This window comes from Geotrypetes seraphini, chromosome 11, assembly GCF_902459505.1.
Source record: "Geotrypetes seraphini chromosome 11, aGeoSer1.1, whole genome shotgun sequence".
Lineage (NCBI taxonomy): Eukaryota > Metazoa > Chordata > Amphibia > Gymnophiona > Dermophiidae > Geotrypetes > Geotrypetes seraphini.
The window spans coordinates 48,755,203-48,774,166 of record NC_047094.1 but is presented as its reverse complement, the minus strand read 5'-3'; the positions used below and the strand labels follow the sequence as shown (position 1 = coordinate 48,774,166).

Sequence of the window (18,964 nt, the reverse complement as noted above, 5' to 3'; positions counted from 1 at the left end):
AATAGAATCAGTAGTTAATTTGTCTATAAACCTTAATGTTTTCCAAGTATCCATTAATACTCTATTGTCCTTACGTATTCTAGGCACCTCTATACCAAGCAAAAGATCAAGCCTAAGTGGAAAGATAAGTGATCTCTCCACCTTTAACCACTCTGGTAATTGTTCCAAAAGCTCTGGGAGGACCCAATACATACCTTGGCGCATGATATAGGCCTGATGATACCTATAAAAATTGGGAAAATTTACCCCACCCTCCTCAATTGGTCTTTGCAAAGACACTAAAGCCACTCTTGCAATTTTACCCAGCCAAATAAATTTAACCAGAATACTATTTAATTTTTTATAGAAAGACCCCTGAAAAAACACTGGTATCATTCCCAATTGATAGCAAACCACAGGCAAAATCATCATTTTAACAGTTTGAACTCTTCCCCACCAGGACAAATGTAAAGGATTCCATTGCTCACACATCTCTGTTACTTTTTGTAATAAAATTTTTTGATTTATTCTCATTGTCTCTTCGAGTGTTTTATTCAACCAAATACCTAAGTACTTTATTCCATCCTCTTTCCATATAAAAGGGAAAGAATCAAATATACCTTTTGTACAATGCACATTTAAAGGTAAAATCTCTGATTTAGTCCAATTTATTTTGTATCCTGAGAATTTTCCAAATGTATCTATTACCTTCAGTAGACATGGAATTGTTGTTTCCGGATTTCTCAAATGAAGCAAAATATCATCTGCATAAGCGGATACTTTATAATCCACTCCAGCACATGGAATACCCTGTATGTCCTTTGCCTGTCGAATAGCTAATAATAAGGGTTCAAGAACTATATCAAAGAGCAAAGGAGATAATGGACAACCTTGTCTAACTCCCCTTTGCAACTTAAAAGCATCTGAAATATTATTATTTATATATAAGCGAGCAGTTGGGGAGCTATACAGTGTTTGAATCATTTGTATAAATCCGGATCCAATACCAAACCACTCCATAGCTTGATACATGAAATTCCATTCTACACGATCAAAAGCCTTTTCAGCATCTAGTGATACCGAAAAAGCCGGATCATTAATTTGTTTTGTTAAATAATACATCTGAAATGCCAGTCTAGTATTATTAGAAGAGTGTCTCTGAGCAACAAATCCAGTTTGATTCATTCCTATTATATGCGGAAGAGCTTTAGCCAATCTTAATGCTAAAATCTTAGCTAATAATTTACCATCTACATTTATTAAAGATATAGGCCTGTAATTTGACACCAATGTTGGATCTTTATTTGGCTTTGGCAAAACAATAGTTAAAGATTCTGCCATAGTGCCTGATATACAACCTTTATTCAGTTGATCCTGATATAATTTTAATAAATATGGTAATAGGGAAGTTTGAAATTCTTTATAAAACTCTACTGTAAATCCATCTCCACCTGGAGCGGTCCCAACTCTAAGGGATTTCAATGCCATTTGTAACTCTTTTAATGATATAGGTTTATCTAAACTTCCTTTTATATGATCAGGAACCTTAGGACCTTCAATTAAACTCAAAAAATCCAACCCATCTATCTCTTTATTTAAATAAGACTCCGAAGAATACAGTGACTTATAATATTTTAAAAATTGTTTTAATATATTTCCAATTTGAGAATGTGAATTGCCTAACTCATCTTTAATTATGTTTATTTTTTCCTTCCTTTTCTTTGCTTTTAAATAATTAGCCAATAATCTTCCAGCCTTATTTGTACTACCATAATATACCGCTTGTTGAGCAAAAATATCTTTCCTTACTAACCCAGAGGAAATTTCATTATATTCACATTTTTTTTTTAACAATATTTGAAATGTCTCCTGTTCCCATTTATTAACCAATTTTAATTCCAAATTTGTAATTTCTTTTTCCAAATTTACATATTGCTTTCTTAGCTGTTTCTTTTTATATGCAGAATATGATATAATTTGTCCTCTCATAGTTGCTTTGAAAGCATCCCATAAAATTCCAATCGACATTTCCTCTAAATCATTAAGTAAAAAATATTCATTAATTTTAGTCTGAAATTCTGTGCAAAATTTAGAATCAGCAAGCAATGCATTATCAAACCTCCATACCGGTTTAGAATTATCTTGATCTACTAAATTAACTTCTATCCACACACCACCATGATCAGATATTATTATTGGTTCTATGTCAGCTTTTACAACTTTCTGTACTATCTGATCTGAAACAAAAATATAATCAATTCTTGAAAATGATTGATGAACATGTGAACAAAATGTAAATTCCCGATCATTAAAATGAAGAATACGCCATATATCTTTTAAATTACATGATTGTATCAAATTATCTAACCCCATTGATTTCATAATTCTACTTGGTTTTTTATCCATTATTGGATCTATAACAGCATTGAAGTCCCCAGCCACCACTAAATTAGTAGTAGCCAGTGGTAAAATTAATTGTTGTAGAGACTTAAAGAATTCACTTTGATTCGAATTAGGGGCATATACATTTAACAACGCCATTGTATTATTGCCCATGCTCATGTCAACAAGTACCCACCTTCCTAGAGGATCTGCCTTAATCATATTAAACGTTGCTGGACATTTTTTATTTATCAATATTGCTACTCCTGCCTTCTTTTTTATCGCTGGTGCAAATAAACATTGTTTTATCCAATTATCTGACAGCTTCATAGACTCTATCCCAGACAAATGTGTCTCCTGCAGAAAACATATATCTATATTCTGTTGTTTGATATATGACATTACCTTTTTCCTTTTTACTGGGTGATTCAGGCCATTAACATTTAAAGAAAATATTTTGAAAGTCATTACACAAATAAAAATTTAATATCTAAGAATCTCCACTTCAATATCATATTATACTCTTTTTCCTTATATCCATACTGTAAATTATCTCGTTCCCCTTCCCCCCAACACCTCCCTATCTCTCTTTCAACATATTTCCCCCAATTTACAAAATCTTTAATAAATACTATACCAACATCTCTTCCTCCCATTCCCCTCCCTACTCCCTCCCTTCCCCCCCCAATTAATAATGCAAACTTGGAAACGCTCATATATAATCAGGTGACAAAAAGCTCCCTTCAGGCTCTGCCATATACATCATTTATCACTCCTAATAAGCTACATTATATAATATAATATCTTTCAAATAATCTACTAAGTTCAAATTTCCTTTTTTTTTATTTTTTTTTTTTTCTTTCTTCCCCTCCTTCCCCATTTTTTTTTTTTTTTTTTTTACACTTATCCTTAAATTATAAAACATCTATAAATTCAGAATCTTTCCCTCACATGCCCAACAAACTCATTTTCATATACCAATATCTTTTAATATTAAATTGAATTTACTATAAATAAATAAATCAATATTATTGTATTCCTGTGAAAACAATTACAAGGGACTCTAGTTTAAGGTTTAGTAGGCTTCTTTGAGAATATTTAAGGAGAATATATGTATTTAAAAATAAATAATAACAATAATTAAAAAAAAAAGGAAAATATATTATTAATGCTTAATTTTCATTTATAGGTTTCTTACAAGTCTGATACTTTTAGCAGACATATAGAGTTTCACATTCTTTTTTATCATTTATAATGTGAGTGGAAGATCTTTATTTAGTTTCTTATTTTGATTTTTTAATATTTTGAGAATATTACATAAATTATTTATAAAAATACATATGATTATTACATACAATATTGTTTTATAATTGAAGTCTGTATAGAGCTTTTAGTTTAGCTTTACTTGGTCTTGTATGTGCAGTTCCAGGTTTTATCAGCCAATATTAAGGGTGGGAGAGGGAGGGATGGGAGGAGGGTTAAAGGGATTTGATAATTGGGGTAGGGATGTTGGATTGGGAGATATAAATGAAGGTGGTGTTTATTCATTTCAAATGATTTCAGTTTTTTGTTCAGATATAATAATTGGAAGAACTTTTGTAAAAATTATTTGAATTGATGGAGATTAAAATTTTTTCACTCAATGTTAATGGCCTTAATCACCCAGTAAAGAGGAAAAAAATGTTAGCATTTTTAAAAAGGCAACAGGCTGATGTGTATTATATTCAAGAGACACATTTATCAATGGTTGAATCCAAAAAGCTAGAAGATAATTGGGTGAAACACTGTTTTTTTCGCTCCCGCAATAGGGAAAAAGGCAGGAGTGGCTATATTAGTGAACACAAAATGTTTAGCTTCATTTAAAATGATAGATTTTGATCCTTTAGGGAGATGGATACGAGCGGAAATGAGAATGGGAAATAATACTTTGACTTTATTAAATATCTATGCCCCGAACTCGAATCAAAATGATTTTTTTATTAATATACAAAAATTAATACTCCCACTGGCTGCTTCTAATTTAATAGTAGCTGGAGATTTTAATGCTGTTATGGATCCTTTTTTGGATAAAAAACCAAGCAAAAATATAAAATCATTAGGGTTAGATAATTTGGTGAATACTTGTAATTTGAAAGATATATGGCGTATTCTTCATTTTAATGATCAGGAGTTCTCTTTTTGCTCACCAGTTCATAAATCTTTTTCAAGAATTGATTACATATTGGTATCAAATTCCATAGTGCAACAAGTGACACAAGCTTCCATTGATCCAATTATTTTGTCTGATCATGGAGGAGTGTGGATTACACTTACACTAGATAATAATGAATACAATAGATCATTATGGAGGTTTGATAATACATTGGTTTCAGATTCAACTTTTCTTGAAGAAATTAAGTTAAAAATTTTGGAATTTTTCCAAATAAATACCTCAGCAGATATTAATGCGGAAATCTTATAGGATGCATTTAAAGCTACTATAAGAGGTAATATTATTTCTTATTTTGCGTATATTAAAAAACAACTTATTAAACAATTTTCAGATTTGGAAAAAGAAATTAAATTGCTGGAATCCAAATTAATAGATGATTGGAATCACGAAAATTTGCAAACTTTATTAAAGGCTAAAGGCAAATATAATGAAATTTCTTCAAAAATGGCAAGGAAAGATTTGTTTTCTCTGCAAACCTTGTATTATGGAAAATCTAATAAGGCAGGAAGTTTACTTGCAAATTATCTTAAAGCAAAAAAGAGAAGAATAAAAATAAGTGCAATAAAAGATGAGAAAGGAAATATGCATAATCAAACTAATAATATTTTAAATCAATTTTTGGCTTTTTACAAAGAGTTGTATTCTTCTGAGTCTTCTATTGATAAAGTTCAAAAAGGTATGGAATTTTTAAATCTTCTTGAAGGTCCAAAGCTTCCTGATCATATAAAAAGAAGTTTAGAAGAACCTATATCATTAAAAGAATTAGAAACAGCATTGAAGTCTCTTAGAGTTGGATCCGCTCCAGGTGGGGATGGTTTTACTGTGGAATTCTATAAAACATTTCAAAATTCTTTATTACCCTATTTACTAAATTTATATCAATTTCAACTTAATAAAGGTTGTATTAAAAGTACTATGGCAGAATCTATGGTGATTGTTTTGCCAAAGCCAAATAAAGATCCCACTATGGTTTCAAATTACAGGCCAATATCATTAATTAATGTTGATGGAAAATTAATGGCTAAAACACTGGCATTAAGATTGGCAAAGGCTCTTCTTTACATAATTGATGTACATCAAACAGGTTTCATTGCTAACAAACATTCTTCTAACAATACAAGATTGACATTTCATACATTAAATTTAACTAAAATGATGAATGAACCAGCTTTTGTTCTTTCATTAGATGCAGAAAAAGCTTTTGATAGGGTAGAATGGTCATTCATGTATCAGACTTTGGATTGGTTTGGTGTGGGTCCTGGTTTTGTTCAAATGATTAAAACTTTGTATAGCTCCCCTATGGCAAGATTATACATTAATAATAATTTATCTGAGAGTTTTAAATTACATAGAGGAGTTAGACAAGGATGTCCATTATCTCCTTTGCTGTTTGATATTGTTTTAGAACCCTTATTGATAGCTATTAATCAGACAAAGGGGATACAGGGTATTCCCTTGAAAGAATGGGAATACAAATTATCTGCTTATGCGGATGATATTTTATTATATTTGCGCAATCCAGGTTCAACTATACCATGTTTGTTAGAATTGATTGAAAGATTTGGAATGTTTTCAGGATATAAAATCAATTGGAATAAATCTGAAATTCTTTCGCTTAATATGCATTGCATAAAATCTATGTTTGATTCATTTCCTTTTGTTTGGAAAGAGGATGGATTAAAATATTTAGGAATTTGGATTAAAAATTAAATAGAAGATACAGTAAAAGAAAATGAAAAACTTTTATTAAAAAAGGTTTCGGAATTATGTGAACAATGGAACCCATTACATATATCTTGGTGGGGAAGAGTTCAAACCATAAAAATGATGGTATTGCCTGTGGTTTGCTATCAAATGTGTATGATTCCGGTATTTTTTCAGAACTCTTTTTATAAAAAATTGAATGCAATAATTATTAAGTTTGTTTGGCTTGGCAAAACACCTAAAATTGCTTTGGTATCTTTACAGAAATCAATTAAGGAGGGTGGGGTAAATTTCCCAAATTTCTATAGGTATCATCAGGCCTATATTTTACATCAAGGTATGTATTGGGTCCTCCCAGATCTCATTGAATACACTCCAGATTGCTTATACTTGGAATGGCGACTCCTGTCTCCTTTACATCTTTGTCACATTCTCAGTATCAAGATGCCCAGATTGTATAAAGAAAATAAACTTTTATTAGATACATGGAAAACTCTAAGATATGTAAGTAATTTAACTGAAATTCCTATTAGTAAATCGACAAATCAATCTATATGGCTAAACTCCAAGATTCAGATTGGCGGAACTAAGATTGTCTGGAGGCATTGGTTAAATGCAGTAATACGAACTTTAAATGATGTTATTTCAAATGGAAAAATGCTTGAGTTTACACAATTGCAAAATAAATTTGGACTGAATAAATCACAATTTTATAAATGGTTGCAATTGAAGCAGGCCATTCAGGCAGGGTTCCCTGAATGGAAAACTTTAAATTTTCAATACAGCATGGAATTTTTATGCTTCCAGGCAGATTTTCTGGGTCACCAGGCCGCACAGTGGTATAAAATTATTAGTGAATTGGTTAATAAAAAACCTAAAAATGGTCTTAGGGATATTTGGAGCATTGAGATTAATCATCAAATTTTGGCATCTCAATGGCCACAAATTTGGTCTTGGAGAATAAGATGTACACTGTCAGCATCTATGAGACAAACTTGGTTTTTTCTTTTGCATAGAGCATTTTGGACCCCTGTTAGATTACAAAAATTAACTAGTTCAATGTCTAATAGATGCTGGCATTGTAAGCTTGAAGTAGGGACTTTGGATCATCTTTTATTTTTCTGTCCCTATATATTAGCCTTTTGGAATTCGATCTGGGATCAAATAAATTCTTTATTAGATAATCCTGTAGCATTAACTTATGATACTGTGATATTTGGCATATCTATGAGGAAAAAGAGTCAGATATCGGCAAGTAATAACAAACTTTTATTGATTATGACAGGAGTTGCCATGCAACATATTACTACAAATTGGAAAGATCACACAAGACTTAATTTTAATTTCTGGTGGAATTCACTATGTCACATATATAGAATGGAACGTTCAATAGCAATACAAAATGGAAATTATAAAAGGTTTAATGAAATATGGGGGCCATTGACATTGTTTTGTAATGAATAAACACCATTTTCTTAACATTATTTATGATTGGAAGGGAAAGGGGAGGGTTTATATAAATGAAAAAAAAAATAAAAATTTAAAAAAGAAATATGACAAAGATTGATTCAATTAAATAATTGTATGGAAAGGGAGGGGAGAAGAAGGGTTTAGATATATATACCTTTGTTATGATTTTGATAGATTTATCAAGTGATGTTAGTAAATCTATGTATTACTTATATTGTGCACTTGTTGAAAGTTTAAAAATGAATAAAGAATTATAAAAAAAAGAAAGCATTTTAAGTCAATTTTTAAATTTTTATAAAGACTTATATTCTTCTGAGCTTTATGAAAATAGAGAAAAAGATGGTATAAAATTTTTGAATCTGATTGAAGGTCCGAAAATTCCTGAACATATTAAAAGAAGTTTAGAAGAGCCTATATCATTAAAAGAATTAGAAACAGCATCGAAATCTCTTAGAGTTGGATCTGCTCCAGGTGGGGATGGTTTCACAGTGGAATTTTATAAATCATTTCAAATTATCCTATTACCTCATTTATTGAAATTATATCAGTTTTGCCAGAGCCAAACAAAGATCTCACTTTGGTTTCAAATTACAGGCCTATATCATTAATTAATGTAGATGGAAAACTTTTGGCTAAGACTTTGGCTTTACGTTTAGCCAAGGCTCTCCCTTTTATTATTGATATGCACCAAACTGGATTCGTTCCTGGAAGACATTCATCTAATAACAGAAGATTGGCTTTTCATATGTTAAAATTTAACTAGTTTTTAAAATTTTACTAGTTTTTCAAAGTTTATTTTCAAAATATATATTTTTGACATTTGACAACTACAACATATTCATTATTATTCTTTGTTTTATTTTTAGTCTTTTCCTCCTGATGACGCTATTCATAGCGAAACACGATCGGTGTTGAGGAAATGAGGAAATGTTGGACACTTTGCTTTAGTTTTCAGACTAAGATGTTTTAACCACACGTTGATTTTCATTTTGGGTTTTGTGGTTGTTGTGGAGACTCACTTCATTTAACATTATTTCTCAACCAGCTTTAACAACATGGAGTAACAACTTGGAATAATTTTTTGCACCAAATTAGTAATCACCAGCGATCAGCCTTTAAAGACAACTTTTTTGAGCAAACTCATTCATGAGTGGTGAACTTTACAATATCTTTCAACCAAAGTGACATCTTGTGAATTCAGCTAAGTATTCATCTACATACATCTTTTTATTTAAAGTTTGCTTGAACAATTTATATCCTACAAGATGTTTAGGGCTGGTAGGGAGGTGAGTGCAATGATGTAAAGATGATATATCTTCATTCTTACAATCTGCTGGTTTTGAATAAGATATCACACTGAGCACTCTTAAAATTATTCTTAATATTATTTTTAATGATTTATAAATATTGTTTATTATTCAAATTCACTTTATTAGTTATAAAATTTAACAAAAGCCATGAAAGATCCGGCTTCTTCTGTATCCTTGGATGCAGAGAAAGCCTTTGATCGTGTGGAATGGACCTTCATGTGTCAAGCTATGAAATGGTTTGGAATAGGTTCTAGATTTATACAAATGATTCAAACATTGTATAGCTCCCCTGTTGCAAAATTATATATTAATAATAATTTTTCAGAACGCTTTAATTTGCGGAGAGGAGTTAGACAAGGTTGTCCCCTATCTCCTTAGCTTTTTGATATTGTTTTAGAACCCTTTCAACAAGCAAACGAGATACAAGGTATTCCTTTTTTTTTTTTATTTATAATTTTTATTCATTTTCAAATTTTACATAAAGTGTACAAAATATTAAAATACAATTGATGAATACACAATATCACTTTTATATCTAATACATCATATTTTAAATATATTTTTATCCCCTCTCACTCCCCCCACCCTTCTAGTACTTTCCAATCATACATTACATATTGTATATCATATTATATCATATTGTGTAAAAATTATTTTCACTACCCTCCCCTTCATGTGTGTCACAAAGAAGATATTGAAAAGAAGAAGAGAAATCCTACTATTTATTCATTGCAATATTTTGTCAATGGCCCCCATATTTTTATAAATTTAGTATATGTCCCTCTTTGTATTGCTATTGCTCTTTCCATTTTAAATATATGACATATTGTATTCCACCAAAATGTATAATTTAGGTTATTATAATTCTTCCAATTGTTGGTTATATGCTGAATGGCAACCCCTGTCATGATTAATAAAAGCTTGTTATTTTCTGGTGAAATTTGACTTTTTTTTCTCATCATCATTCCAAATAACACTGTATCATATGATATTGCTATATGATTTTCCATCAATTTATTAATTTGTGGCCAAATTGCATTCCAAAAACTTTTAATGTAGGGACAATGATACAGTAAATGATCCAACGTCCCTGGTTCCAGATTACAGTGCCAGTATTTATTGGACTTAGAGCTATCTAATTTTTGTAAACGTGTAGGGGTCCAAAAAGCTCTATGTAATAAAAAGAACCAAGTTTGTCTCATAGATGCTGACACTGTACATCTCATTCTCCAAGACCAAATTAGTTGCCATTGAGATGCATTAATTTGATGCTTAATCTCAATGCTCCAAATATCTCTTAGACCATTTTTTGGTTTTTTATTCAAATATCCAGATATTAATTTATACCACAATGCGGCTTGATGTCCTAGGAAGTCTGCTTGAAAACATAAGAACTTTAAACTATATTGATTATTCAATGTTTTCCATTCAGGGAACCCAACCTGAATGGCCTGCTTCAATTGCAACCATTTAAAACTTTGTGTTTTACTAAGACCAAATCTATGTTGCAATTGTGAAAATTCCAGCAGTTTACCTTCTGAAATAACATCATCTAGAGATCTAATGCCTGCAATAATCCAGTTCTTCCAAATGATTTGAGCTCTGCCAATTTTGATCTTGGAGTTTATCCATAGAGATTGATTAGTTGATTTGTTTATTGGGATAGGTGTTAATTTACTTATAAACCTCAATGTTTTCCAAGTATCCATTAATATTTTATTTTCTCTGTATCTTCTAGGTATGTTAATACTTGGAAGATGAACTAAATTTAGGGGAAACATAAGGCGCCATTCCAAATACAACCAATCTGGTGCATTATCTATAAGTTCTGGGAGGATCCAATACATACCCTGACGTAGAATATAGGCTTGATGGTACCTATAAAAATTTGGAAAATTTACCCCTCCCTCCTTAATTGATTTTTGCAAAGTTACTAAAGCTATTCTAGGTGTTTTACCAAGCCAAAGAAATTTTGTTAAAATGCTATTAAGCTTTTTATAAAAGGACCCCTGAAAATAAATAGGTATCATACTCATTTGATAACAAACTACAGGTAACATCATCATTTTAATAGTTTGAACTCTCCCCCACCAAGAAATATGTAAAGGGTTCCATTGCTCGCACAACTCCGTAACTTTTTTTAATATAAATTTTTCATTCTCTTTTACGGTATCTTCAATTGTATTTTTAACTTGAATGCCAAGATATTTAAATCCTTCTTCTTTCCATATGAACGGAAAAGCGTCAATTAATCCTTTTACACAATGAACATTTAAAGGTATAATTTCAGATTTATTCCAATTAATTTTATAACCTGAAAATTTGCCAAACATATCAATTAATTCCAATAAAGAAGATAAGGTAGACTCTGGATTCCTCAAATAAAGTAAAATATCATCCGCATAAGTCGAAATTTTATATTCCATATCAGAATATGGAATACCCTGTATCCCCCTTGCTTGCTGTATTGCTAACAATAAGGGTTCTAATACAACATCAAATAACAAAGGAGATAAAGGACAACCTTGCCTAACTCCCCTCTGCAATTGAAAACCATCAGATATCATATTATTAATATTTAATCTTGCAATCGGGAAGCTATACAAAGTTTTTACCATTTGTATAAATCCAGAACCTATACCAAACCATTCTAAAGCTTGATACATAAAATTCCATTCTACTCTATCAAACGCTTTTTCTGCATCCAAGGAAACTGTAAAAGCCGGTTCATCCATTTTTTTTGATAAATTTAACATATGAAACAATAATCTAGAGTTATTAGAGGAATGTCTTTTAGCAACGAAACCCGTCTGATGCGTGTCTATAATATGTGGGAGAGCTTTGGCTAATCTCAAAGCCAAAATTTTCGCCAAAAGTTTATTATCCACATTTATTAAAGATATAGGGCTGTAGTTTGAAACCAAAGTAGGATCTTTATTTGGCTTAGGCAAAACAATTATTATTGATTCAGCCATAGTACCTTTAATATCACCTTTTATAAGTTGTGTCTGATATAAATTTAGTAAATATGGGGATAGGACATTTTGAAATGTTTTATAAAATTCTACTGTATAACCATCACCACCTGGAGCGGATCCAACTAAGAGATCTCAATGCTGTTTCTAATTCTTTTAATGATATAGGTTCATCTAAACTCCGTTTTATATGATCAGGAATCTTAGGTCCATTAATAGAATCTAAAAAAATTTTACCATCTTTTTGTCTCTCCAAATAAGGCTCGGAAGAATACAGGTCCTTATAAAATTTTAGAAATTGTTTTAAAATTATATTTGTTTGATTTGTTATTATACCATTATCATCTTTTATCCCATTTATATTACCGTATTTTCACACATATAACGCACGCGTTATACGCGTTTTTACCTACCGCGCATACCCCTCGCGCGTTATACAAAAGTTTTTCTACATAGTTCCCACCCCGCCCGACGCCCGATTCACCCCCCCATCAGGACCGCTCGCACCCCCACCCCGAACGACCGCTCGCACGCGCTCCCACCCGCACCCACGATCGGAGCAAGAGGGAGCCCAAGCCCTCTTGCCCGGCTGACTCCCCAACTCCCCGACAATATCGGGCCAGGAGGGAGCCCAAACCCTCCTGGCCACGGTGACCCCCTACCCCCACCCCGCACTACATTACGGGCAGGAGGGATCCCAGGCCCTCCTGCCCTCGACGCAAACCCCCCTCCCTCCAACGACCGCCCCCCCCCAAGAACCTCCGACCGCCCCCCCAGCCGACCCGCGACCCCCCTGGCCGACCCCCACGACACCCCCACCCCCCTTCCCCGTATCTTTGGAAGTTGGCCGGACAGACGGGAGCCAAACCCGCCTGTCCGGCAGGCAGCCAACGACGGAATGAGGCCGGATTGGCCCATCCATCCCAAAGCTCCACCTATTGGTGGGGCCTAAGGCGCGTGGGCCAATCAGAATAGGCCCTGGAGCCTTAGGTCCCACCTGGGGGCGCGGCCTGAGGCACATGGGCCCAACCCGACCATGTGCCTCAGGCCGCGCCCCCAGGTGGGACCTAAGGCTCCAGGGCCTATTCTGATTGGCCCACGCGCCTTAGGCCCCACCAGTAGGCGGAGCTTTGGGACGGATGGGCCAATCCGGCCTCATTCCGTCGTTGGCTGCCTGCCGGACAGGCGGGTTTGGCTCCCGTCTGTCCGGCCAACTTCCAAAGGTACGGGGAAGGGGGGTGGGGGTGTCGTGGGGGTCGGCCAGGGGGGTCGCGGGTCGGCTGGGGGGGCGGTCGGAGGTTCTTGGGGGGGGCGGTCGTTGGAGGGAGGGGGGTTTGCGTTGAGGGCAGGAGGGCCTGGGAGCCCTCCTGCCCGTAATGTAGTGCGGGGTGGGGGTAGGGGGTCGCCGTGGCCAGGAGGGTTTGGGCTCCCTTCTGGCCCGATATTGTCGGGGAGTCGGCGGTCCTTCGGGGTGGGGGTGCGAGCAGTCCTGCGAGGGGGGGTGGTGAATCGAACGTCGGGGGGAGGCATCAGGTTTTCAGGGTGGGGACAGGACTTCAAGGGGGAGAGGAGAGTCGGGGCGGGCGAAAGGAGAGTCGGGGTGGCCAGAGGAGAGTCGGGGCGGGTGAAAGGAGAATTGGGCAGCATGCGCGGTATACGTGTGTGCGCGGTATATAAAAATTTCTGTACATAAAGTTGTGTTTTTCGCGCGCTATACCCGTGTGAGCGTTTTACACGGGTGTGCGTTATCTATGTGAAAATACGGTAGTTCTTTTTTTTGCTTTAAGATAATTTGCCAATAATCTTCCCGCCTTATTAGAATTTCCATAATACACTGCTTGCTTGGAAAACAAATCTCTTCTTATCATTTTTGAAGTTAATTCATTATATTTACCTTTTGCTTTCAAAAGAGCTTGCAAAACCTCATATTCCCATTTACTTACCAATTTAGCTTCTAATATTTTAATTTCTTTTTCTAATTCTATATATTGCATTTTAATCTGTTTCCTAACAAAAGCTGAATATGATATAATATTACCCCTCATAGTTGCTTTAAATGCATCCCATACATTCTCAATAGATGTATCCTCCACTAAATTTATTTGAAAGAAATCATTAATTTGTGTTTTAAAATTTTCCAAAAATTTGTCATCCACAAGCAATGCATTATCAAATCTCCAAAGAGGTCTACCATTCTCCAATTGATCCAATTGTAATTCTATCCATACTCCCGCATGATCCGAAATAATAATAGGATCTATGGAAGCTTTAATCACCTGTTGCACCTTATTTGTTGAAACAAAAATATAATCTATTCTTGAAAATGATTTATGAACCTGTGAACAAAATGAAAATTCCTGATCATTAAAATGAAGAATACGCCATATATCCTTCAAATCACATGAATGAGCCAAATTATCTAAACCTAAAGATTTTATGCTTTTACCTGGTTTTTTATCCAATAATGGATCCATTACAGCATTAAAATCTCCAGCCACCACTAAATTAGAAGCAGCCAGTGGTAACAACATACTCTGTAACTTTTTAAAAAATTCTGGTTGATTCGAATTAGGGGCATATATATTAAACAACGTCAGGGCATTATTTCCCATATTTATATCAATATGTATCCATCTTCCATGTGGATCTGTATTTATTACCTTAAAATTGGCCATACATTTTTTATTTATAAGAATTGCTACCCCTGCTTTTTTACCTGCTGCTGGAGCAAAAAAACATTCCTTTACCCACCCATCCTTTAGTTTTTTTGATTCCTTTATGTTCAGATGAGTCTCCTGCAAACAATAAACATCCGCGTTTTGCTTTTTTAAAAATGCTAATACCTTTTTCCTTTTGATTACATGATTCAGGCCATTGACATTAATAGAATATATTTTAAAAGACATTATATATTTTAAAACTTATCATCCTAATCTTTTTCCTTTCTTCCTTCATATTTAAAATCCAAAAAATTTCTCTATGACACACATTTTTACCCTTGAAGTATCCAATCCATTATTAACCTTTTCCTTAATCATTCTAGTAAATCCCATTTTTTTTCCCACCCTTTCCCACCCAATATAATGACTGCTTTAGGACACACATTGGAACAGCAACCCGAACATCCCCCTCCCCTCTAGGCAACCAATATTTAATCAATATCCCCTTTATCATTTCTTAAAATAAATTCATTAATCTTTCACAGTGTATCTTAGTATATCTCCTTTTAAACATAAAATCTTTTTTTTATTTTTACCATTTTTAAAATAATTATATTTTCTATCTATCTATATTAACCTTTGATAATTTTAATCATATTTTACTCCTAACATTTCATTAATGTATCTTTATCCACTCATCAATCTTTAATTTATATTTCCCCAATATTTTAGTTTATATCATTAAATTCTATCATAAACATATATTTAATATAGTAATGTTATTTTCCCTATATCTCATACATTCTATTCCAGCAATTCATATCATCCTTTTAATATATTTTTCCTCTTTTCCAATTAATATCAAATCCTTTTGAAATTATAATATTACAAAATCAAACTTTATAATTAATATTTAGTATATTTAGTATATTTTTCTTATTTATTTTACATTTTCATTTCCTTTCTTTTACTTATATCTAAATGTCATAGATCGTTTTTGTCTATGATTAGTCCATTCTATATTCTTCTTTTTGTTATCCATTCTTTCATTACTTTTCGTGTCATTAGTTTATTAAATTGATTATTCTTTCATATTGCTTTCTTATTTATATCCTTCTTCCCTTTAGTCTCTTGAGTGTCATTAGTCATTTATTTAATATCCTTTTTTCCATTCTGCTATTTTTCTTTTACCCAGTTGTATTATTATCTGGTGCATTCTTCTTTTTTTCCCATTTTGTTATTTATTCAAGTTTTTTATTACTTTCTGAACACTCTTTACTTCAGCCATCCAACTTTACTCTTCTAAAGTTTAGACTCTTGAGTTTCCAGTCCATCTTTATTGTCTATTTCTTCTTTATATTGTCTTTTTCTTTAGTTTATTTTATTTACTGTTCTTTATTTCATATTTTTCTTTCTTCAGAATTCCAAAGTCTCACAGTTTTATATTAAAATTTTTTTCACAATGTACATCAAAACCAGTCTTAAATTTTTCTGATCATTTCAACATCCTTTATGTTAGAATGACATAGGTTCTGATTTTGAAAGGAAGGTCTTTAGCTTTTCCGGATCTTCAAAATACAAGGATTTATCTCCAGAAGATACCCTCATTTTTGCTGGGTAATACAAACCATATTTGTATCCCTTTTCCTTTAATTGAGGTCTCAAGTCTAGGAATCTCTTCCTTTTGTTTGCTGTGTTTTTAGCAAAATCAGGCAAAAACCATATTTTGGATCCTTTGTAATTTAAATTTTTGTCTTTCTTGGCAGCATTTAAAATTTCTATTGCTTGCTGGTATCTTAGCATTTTAAATATTAATGGTCTTGGTCTGCCTTGATTTTCCATATTTTTTAATGGGATCCTGTGCGCCCTTTCTATTTCTAATGGCTGTTTAAAATCCAATTGCAGTATTTTAGGAATTAGATTTTCTAAAAATTGTATGGCATTTTTCCCTTCCAAATTTTCCTGCATTCCAAAAAGTTTTATATTCTTTCTTCTTCCTCGGTTTTCATAATCTTCCAGCTGATTTTTCAATTGAATCAGTTCCAAACGGTCATTTTTACATCTGTTTCCTTCACATTCTAAGACCTCCATTTTAGCTTCTAAGTCAGTTGTTCTCTTATTATTTATTTCCATCTGTCTGTGGATATTTAGTATTTCTTCCTTCATTTCAGCCATATTACTCACAGTCTCTTTAAGCATTTGTTTAATCTGTCTCAGTTCCTCCATAACTTCTGCTTTGCTCAGCACATCCGATTCTTCAGCAGGAAGTGGGACCTTACTTGGTGTAATTTGATCCTGCTTCTGCCTTTTTGCCGACATACCAGTTTCATTTTTATTTTGTCGGGTACTTGCCATGCTCCTGCACTTCTTTTTATATTTTTGCCTATTTTATTTTCTCCACAGTCGTTAGGACCACGAAGACTTCTGTCAGCCACAGTGTCTAATAGCTTGCCTTCGATGTTGTGCCGTACCAGCACAGAGAAAGAGCCGGTGAGGAAAAAAACAGATCTTTTTTCTAGCTCCCTTCCCTCAGGGCTTTATTTTCGTTTCGGCGGAGGAGGGTAGTTTCAGCCTCGACAGGCACTTGTTTGTCTCCACAATGATCTTTAAGATCTGCCTTCAATGCCGCGCCGTTTTAGCACAGAGAAAAAATCTGCGAAGGAGAAACAGGTCTTTTTTGGCTCCCTTCCCTCAGGGCTTTGTTTCAGTTTCGTCGCATTAGTTTTTCGCCGAAATCGGCATGAAGGGGATAACTTTTTTTAATAGCCATTGCCTAGTTGAAGAGGAGCGTCGCGATCACACATCCATTTTGTGTGCGCGCTAAGCCACGCCCCCCTATACAAGGTATTCCTTATTCAGAACTGGAATACAAAGTCTCTGCATATGCAGATGATATTCATTTTCTTTTGTATGGAAGGAAGGTGGATTAAAATATTTGGGTATTTGGATAAAAAGCACACTGGAAGACACAATGAAAGAAAATGAAAATTTTTTATTGCAGAAGGTAACAGAGATGTGTGAACAATGGAATTTTATAAGGACCTGTATTCTTCCGAGCCTTATTTGGAGAGGCAAAAAGATGGTAAAAATTTTTTAGATTTAATTATTGGACCTAAGGTTCCTGATCATATAAAACGGAGTTTAGATGAACCTATATGATTAAAAGAATTAGAAACAGCGTTGAGATCTCTTAGAGTTGGATCCGCTCCAGGTGGTGATGATTATACAGTAGAATTTTATAAAACATTTCAAAATGTCCTTTCCCCATATTTACTAAATTTATATCAGACACAACATATAAAAGGTGATATTAAAGGTACTATGGCTGAATCAATAGTAATTGTTTTGCCTAAGCCAAATAAAGATCCTACTTTGGTTTCAAACTACAGGCCTATATCTTTAATAAATGTGGATAATAAACTTTTGGTGAAAATTTTGGCTTTGAGATTAGCCAAAGCTCTTCCACATATTATAGACACGCATCGGACGGGTTTCGTTGCTAAAAGACATTCCTCTAATAACTCTAGATTATTGTTTCATATGTTAAATTTATCAAAAAAAATGGATGAACCAGCTTTTACAGTTTCCTTGGATGCAGAAAAAGCGTTTGATAGGGTAGAATGGAATTTTATGTATCAGGCTTTAGAATGGTTTGGTATAGGTTCTGGATTTATACAAATGGTAAAAACATTGTATAGCTTCCCGATTGCAAGATTAAATATTAATAATATGATATCTGATGGTTTTCAATTGCAGAGGGGAGTTAGACAAGGTTGTCCTTTATCTCCTTTGTTATTTGATGTTGTATTAGAACCCTTATTGTTAGCAATACAGCAAGCAAGGGGGATACAGGGTATTCCATATTCTGATATGGAATATAAAATTTCGGCTTATGCGGATGATATTTTACTTTATTTGAGGAATCCAGAGTCTACCTTATCTTGTCTATTGGAATTAATTGATATGTTTGGCAAATTTTCAGGTTATAAAATTAATTGGAGTAAGTCTGAACTTATACCTTTAAATGTTCATTGTGTAAAAGGATTATTTGACGCTTTTCCGTTCATATGGAAAGAAGAAGGATTGGCATTCAAGTTAAAAATACAATTGAAGATACAGTAAAAGAAAATGAAAAATTTGTATTGAAAAAAGTTACAGAGTTATGTGAGAAATGGAATCCGTTACATCTTTCTTGGTGGGGGAGAGTTCAAACTATTAAAATGATGATCTTGCCTGTAGTTTGCTACCAAATGAGTATGATACCTATTTATT

General features: G+C 33.5%; 1 protein-coding gene across 2 annotated transcripts in view; it reads right to left on the bottom strand.

The window, feature by feature from the left end:
* Positions 1–18,964, bottom strand: part of WDR90 (WD repeat domain 90) — a 247,472-nt gene that overhangs the window by 106,413 nt on the left and 122,095 nt on the right. The window lies entirely within an intron of this gene.